Here is a 7,338-nt window from a genome sequence, read left to right as displayed (position 1 = left end):
AGGCTGACTTGAAGGGTGCCCACATCTCTAATACTGCACCTCTGCCCAGCTGGTGCTTTGGGGATCCCACAAGGAGCAAGGTAACAGACACAATCTACTCCTTGTCTTCTAACTGGGAGATTTTGCCAGCCTGTGCTGACTCACACATTCTGGTCCAACATTAAGCCGTAAAAGACACCAGCAGGATCTGCACTGCAAGCAGTGACTGGGAAAATATCCACTGCTCTGTAATGCTAAAATTGAAGCACTGTACCTTGTCACCCTCCTTGCAAAAGCAATCTTCATCCTCCAGATGAAATCCTCCATCTCTTTTTTGCTGCATTAACAAAAATGATCCAGGTTAGACTTTGGCAAACAACTGAGACAGTGTGTGTGTGCACCAGCTCACTGCACAACAACCAAACTGTTCCTATTGAATCTACACACAAAGCCCGCTGGGCTCAGCGCCAGCACCTTCCCCGCCAAGCTCTGGTGCCTGGCCAACAGTCCCCACGTCCGCTCCATGCACTGGGACAGCCGGGCCCAGGGGCTGCTCATCGACCGCTCCTTCTTTGAGCAAGAGATGCTCAGCTCGGGCAATGCCCACGGGGCAGGCTCTGAGGAGGCGCAAGCCAGCCCCAGACTCCTTCCAAGCCACGCACTTTGCACATCGGGGGCTTCGTGCGGCAGCTCGACCTCTTCGGCTTCCACAGAGTGCTGGGCTGGGTTGGCTCAGATGAGCCGGGCGATGCCGGGGCCTGGCTCCACTTCAGGAACCTCAACTTTTGACGTGACTACCCCGACCCCCTGCTCCACATCAAGCGCCTGACTGGGACCAACAGGCAGCGGCTGGCGGCGGGGCTGGAGGTGCGCAGCCATCAGCCCAGCCACTTCCAATGGCTCCACACGCAGCGGGCAGTGCCCTCCTTCCCCACCATGCAGCCGCCCAGAGCCGGTGAGACGGGATGGGAGCTGCGGCTGCAGAGGGCGGCGTGGGCTGTGGCCGTGGGCACTGCCCGGCGGGGCAGGAGCGGGCCCTGCCCGTGCTGGGGCCGCTCAGCGCAGCTGCCCCGGCCGGCACAGGGGCTGTCCTTGGCCAAGGCAGCTGTGCCGGCAGGGCCTGGCAGCTGTGCCGCCTGTGCCGGGCTGCTGGGGCTGCGGGACGGTCCCGCCGCGGCTGCGCTCACCACAGCCTGGCCCGCTCGCCTGCTTTTTCTTTCTAACCCTCCTGGGGAGGCTCTGAGATTTCCTCTCCCCTGAGGGAAGTGCAGCTACTGCCAAGGGAAACGTCCCCGTACTCACTCAGTGTTCCCTTTGCTTGCCAGATGTCCCATCTGCTGTCCCTGTCCAGGAGAGCTGCTCTGCACGGCAGGAGGAGACTGAGGGAGAGGCTTTGAAGATGGGGCAGCTGGGACCCCTCTGCTTTGTGTGCTCTTTAAAGGTACACGGACTTGCACACAGACATTGATAATTACATAGTAATAATTGTTTATTTATAGATAGTTGTGGTTTGTATATCATTTTTATATATATATAAGGTATATAAGGTATATAATCTCTAATATTTAATCTATATTTACATCTAGATTGTTATAGCTATATATGTAATTATTTTATATGTGCATATATGTATGTATTTCATTCTTTTAAAAGATGTATAGAGGGTATAGTTGCATAACTCTATCTAGTGAATTCTTACTTTAAGGCTATTTAGAGACGGAATGCTTATTTTTGTATTTCTATACGGGGTCTACATTTGTAGTAATATGTAATAAATTAAGTTGTTAAACGCCTAATTGATCTTTGTGTATAGTGAGTTGTGTATAGTAGAGGCTAGCAATAAATCAAGTTTGGTTAAGTGAACTTGGTATTGGTAGATTTTTACATAGACTGGTTGTAATATTCAAATAAATTGCTGGTTTTACCTTAAATTGAGATCTCTTGAGTTCTGTATTTTCAGCATGGGTGTAGCAATTTGTAATAAATGACATTTTTCAACTGAAATTGATTCTGGTGGATTTGTGGATCAGCAGTGCGGCTGTGGCAACCTGCAGGAAATGCCATTTGTCAGCTGCGATGGCTGTTGTGTGATTTGTGCTACCCAAAGCCATGAGCAGATGGAAATGCTGGAGGATTTTGGCCATGGAAATCTCTGGCCATGGCCAGCACATGCCCCACCTGCACTCAGGCTGGGCAAGGGAAGGGCAGATTTGGGCTGGCAGCAGAGCCACGCCTTGGCTCAGAACTCGCTGCAGAGGCCTGCTGAGAAAACTCCGGGACTCCACGGAGCGCTCAACTCCTGCTCTGTAGATATGCAGGGAATTCAGTCCATGTTTGGTTCTTTTCATACAGATACACACAGAGATATGTAGGCAGCACTTAGAAACCTGTAACATACTCAATTGTGGCAGCTGAAATGGACATTTCTCTGTTTAGATATAGGGTCAGCAGAGTTGTGATTCTGTAGCCACCTTGTAACAGGCAGTGGTCACTGTATCTAAGCAGTTCAGTTCTAGCAATCTGTAATGTATTCCCTTTTAAACAGACATTGGCTTTGGGGCATTTCTCATTTCCATGATGAGTAACCACGTGTCCTGGTTTGGGACAAATTTGGAGGAAAACCTCCAAAAGAGGGCCCCTCCAGAAAGCAAGGCCACACGGGCCCTCCCCCGAACCAGTTTGGGAAAGATTCCTCGGAGAGAAGTGGAAAGAACCTGTTTACTTAACAGACCAAGCACGCCCCAGCACACAAAATGAACAATACTGGACGACACCACTCTTTCACCACTCTGAAAAATGATGACAAATTCAGAAAGTCTCTCTTGCGGCTGCTTGCTCTGTTATCAGTCCCTCCAGTGCTGGGGTAGCTGCTGCAGCCACCGGGGGCAAACTCTCGGTGTTTCCCAGGTCCCAGTCCGGAGCAGGTTTGAGTAGGTCCAAAAAGGGGAAAGGAGAAACAGTCCAGGAAAAATTTGGACTGCTTAGCTAAACTAATGAATGAGAAGCAAAAAGCAAGAGCAAAGCAGAAGCAAAGCAGAAGCAAGAGCAAGAGCAAAGCGAAAAGCCAAGCAAAAAGCAAAAACCGTACTATGTACTGCCCCGTCTGTGTGTCCCGCCAGCCATGGGGGAGCGGCTGATAGCAAAACCAAAGCTCAACATTCACTCTTCAGAGCCAGTCTTGAAGGTACAGAACACGATATCCAGCATAAACAGAACACACAAATGGGGATACAAGCATCATAACTTCACCCTTGCACACGGGGACACGCAGGGCCCTGCTGCCGTTCTCTTCCGTGCTGTGTTCTGTGCACGGGCAAAGAGGAACAAGGGCAGCTCATGCTGCAAAGGTCCCTGTCCTGCTGGTTCAGTTGCACAGCACCATGGAGTTGAGGGTCGTGCTGAGCACGCTGAAGGTAAGAAGGACCCTGGGTTTTGGAAGAGCCAGCTTGAGTATGCTCTGAAGCCAGCTTTGAGGGATTCCCTGGCAAGCATCTGTGGAGGGCAGAGGAGCTTGCAATGCTGGAAGTTTTTCATCAAGAGCTTTCTGAAATCACAGCAATGCTCCATCCATGCACAGGGACAGCAAGAGGGCAGAACCAGAGACCATCATGGTCTAACAGTGAGGCTTGGGTTTGCCTAAAAGCAGCAGCAGCACCAGGGGAGTGGCTGAGACTCAGAGGCGCGACCGTCCCAGTGGCCACCGCGCTGTCCGGCAGTGCCTGCAGGCTCGGTGCGGTTCTGGCAGCTCTGGTCTCCCCGCAAGTGAGGAATCGCAGCCACTGCCTCAGGCCCAGTCAGAAACCAAACCAAGTGAGAGCAGAGGGAGGGGACCCTTCCAATCTCTCTTGGGCATGGCTGCGAAAGAGCCACTGCATCTTCCTGCCCTTTTCTTTGGTCTGTGCCAGGCCCAGAGCCAGCCAGCTTGTCCTCTCCTGTGCCAAGCACCTTCTGGGCAGGCAGGAGAAGTGCTGCATGCACGGTGGAGCGTCCCGCAAGGGGCTCAAGAGAGCCTCCTGTGGGAACAGGGCTCCACTCCCTGGCTGGCAACAGCCTGGCTTGGCTGCCCTGAGCGAGAGGCAGGAGCTCAGGAACGTGCAGAGGCAGCGGGCAGCTCGCCTTCGGAGGGGCCCGGGGCTGCACGCCCCAAGCCACGCGTGGAATCAGACTCGGGGGAAGGAAGATGAGCTCGAGCTGGAGAGCCTGTGCTGCAAGGAGCACAAGCAATTCAGCCTTGCCAGGGTTTCTTAAGGGTGTCTTGGTGTTCCCCAGGACATGTACGCATTTGGGGAAAAGCCCTTGGAAGGGAAGGGCTTGATTCCCAAGGAAACTGCTTCCCTAGGAGCCCCCAGCCAGGTAGGTGCAGCTGTCTCCCTTTGACTCCCTGTGTTTCCTTTAGTCCTTGAGGCCCCTTGCCCTTGGCAGAGGGGCAGGGGAAGGATGGCAAGAGCAGCTTTGGCATCCGCCTGGGCCTGCAGAGACCAAAGCAAGCATCTGCAGCAGGGATTGTTCCCCACCTTTGAGCACAGGCCTGAGCCGGATCCTTTCTGTCCAGCCAAGAGACCCAAAGCTCTCTTGGGGATCTGGGAATTCAAAGGGCTTTATGCACGCATGAATGCCGTCTGCCCTGTCTGCTCTGTTTTAACTCTTGGCAAGATGCGTTTGCCTCTTGCTTGCTGGATTGCTGCTGCCGCCAACTCACAGAGGAGAAGAACGAGCATGGGAAGGGAACTGCCTGCTGGTGTCCCCGCACTCCTTAGGCTCTGGTCCTGCACTTTTCCATGCTGTCTGTCCTGTGGCGCTGGTGCTCGCTCACTCGCTTGGTTTCACTTGTTTCCTCTACACAGCTTGGCCTCGGAATGTTTGCTTGGAGCCTGTCTGTCCTACATTCCTATCCGCAGGAAGGCAGCAAGCCGGTGGCAAGGATTTAAGCTGGGCTGCAGCAGAACTGGACCCTGCAGGCGCTGAGAGCTCTCAGCCTGAGCAGGCCACCTGCAGGACCGAATGCTAAAGAGGCAGAAGTAGCCAGGGGATACTTTGTTTCAGCCGGAGTGACAATAAAACTCTCAAGAATGCCGAGTGTTTTAAGACTCCCTTCCTTGCCTTGCTCTAGCTAAGTGGCCAGGCCCCTTTCAGAAGCCCATAGAACGTCCTGAGCCAAGCAGCTTTGCTTGCCTGAACTGGGGAAAGCAAGTGCAGGAAGAGTGGAGAGGAGATGCCTGCGCCTGAGGAGGCCCTTGTGCCCCGCCAGCTGAGAGGTGGTGTAGCCATGACATTTTCTGAAAAATCCCTTTGCCAGGATTTTTCTCCTGAGAGGCTTAGAGGTCTTAGGAAGAAAATGTAAGCAATAACGATCTGCTGCTGTGGAATGCAACAGGTGGCATCTTTGATTGGTCTCATGAGGTTGTTTCTAATTAATCACAGTCAATGGCAGTCCAGCTGTCTCAAGACAGGTGGTACAGTGTAATTGATTTAAAGGATGCTTTCTGGACGTGTCCTCTGGATGAAGGCAGTGGCGATTATTTCGCATTTCAATGGCAAGATCAGGAGACGAATAGAAAGCAGCAGCTCAGGTGGACTTCGTTGCCTCAGGGCTTCGTGGATTCTCCAAATTTATTTGGGCAGGCACTTAAGCAGGTTTTGAGTGAGTTTGTACCCACGGAAGGAACAAAGCTTCTACAATATGTAGATGACTTGCTGATCACAGGGAAAGGGGAAGAGGAGGTAAGGACAAACACAATTGGGCTTTTCAATTTTTTGGGAGAAAACGGATTAAAGGTTTCAAAATCAAAATTGCAGTTCATGGAACCAGAGGTCAGATATCTGGGACATTGGTTAAGAGAGGGAAAAAAGAAATTGGATCCAGAAAGGGTGGCAGGGATTATAGCCTTACCACCCCCGCAGACAAAAAGGGAGGTCCAGCAGCTTTTGGGATTGTTGGGGTACTGTCGGCAGTGGATCGAAAGTTATAGTGACAAGGTGAAGTTTCTCTATGAGAAGCTCACCACAGACAGGATCAAATGGACACAAAAGGATGAAGAAGAGTTTAAGGGGGTTAAGGAAGCGCTCATGGCAGCACCAGTGTTGAGCCTCCCTGATGTCAGGAAACCTTTTCAGTTGTTTGTGGACACTAGCAATCACACAGCACATGGGGTGCTGACGCAAGACTGGGCAGGGATCAGGAAGCCTGTAGGGTACTTTTCCTGGCTTTTGGACCCGGGCAGCAGAGGCTGGCCCACGTGTTTGCAGGCGATTGTAGCGGTGGCTTTGCTAGTGGAGGAAGCGAAAAAGGTGACTTTTTGGAGCACTTTTGGTAGTATTTGCTCCGCACAATGTGCGGGGCATACCACAACAAAAAGCAGACAAGTGGCTCATGGATGCAAGGTTGCTGAAGTATGAGGCCATTTTGATTCATTCACAGGATTTGGAATTGAGAACAATGACTGCACAGAACCCTGCACAGTTTCTGTTTGGGGAAGTGGCAGAGAAACTAGTTCATGACTGCGTGGAAACAGTCAAGCTGCAGACCAAGATCAGGGAGGATTTAGAAGAAGAAGAACTAGATGAAGGGGAAAAGTAGTTTGTGGATGGGTCAAGCAGAGTGGTTGAAGGGAAAAGAAAATCAGGATATGTGGTTGTGAACGGGCTGACAGGGAAAGTGATAGAGGCCGGTCCCCTGAATGCAAGCTGGTCTGCACAGGCATGCAAATTGTATGCAGTTCTGAGGGCATTGAAAAGACTGAAAGGGAGAAAGGGAACCATTTTCACCCATTCGAGGTATGCCTTTGGGGTGGTTCATACATTTGGAAAGATTTGGGAAGAGAGGGGGCTGATCAATACAAGGGGAAAAGAACTAATGTATGGGGAATTGATCCGACAAATTCTGGAAGCACTGAGAGGGCCAGAAGGAATTGCGGTGGTCCATGTGAAAGGGCATCAGACAAGAATTCAGTTTCGAACCAGAGGGAACAATCTGGCGGATCAGGAGGCCAAAACTGTGGCACTTATGGTGGTAAGTACCGCAGAGCTTGAAAGAGAAGAAACCCCTGAGGACTCCACTCAGCCCTCCTCAAAGGAAATTAAATGCCATGAAAAGATTGGAGGTGAATTGAAAGAAGGTAAGTGGAGGTTACCTGATGGGAGGGAATTAGTTTCCAGAGGATTTGCTCGGAGGATTCTGTGAAGTTTGCACCAGAAAACACACTGGGGGGCACAGGCTCTGGCAGAGCAATTTCTAAAATTTTTTAGGTGCAAGAGAATTTATGAATTGGCGAGACAGGAGGTACAAGGGTGTTTGATTTGTCAAAAGATAAACAAATCAAGAGCCAGGAAGGCTGCCCTGGGGATTCGCCCCATTGCGTA

This window comes from Haemorhous mexicanus, chromosome Z (genome assembly GCF_027477595.1).
Source record: "Haemorhous mexicanus isolate bHaeMex1 chromosome Z, bHaeMex1.pri, whole genome shotgun sequence".
NCBI classification, from domain to species: Eukaryota; Metazoa; Chordata; class Aves; order Passeriformes; family Fringillidae; genus Haemorhous; species Haemorhous mexicanus.
The sequence above is the reverse complement of the archived record's forward strand: the minus strand, read 5'-3'. Positions refer to the sequence as shown.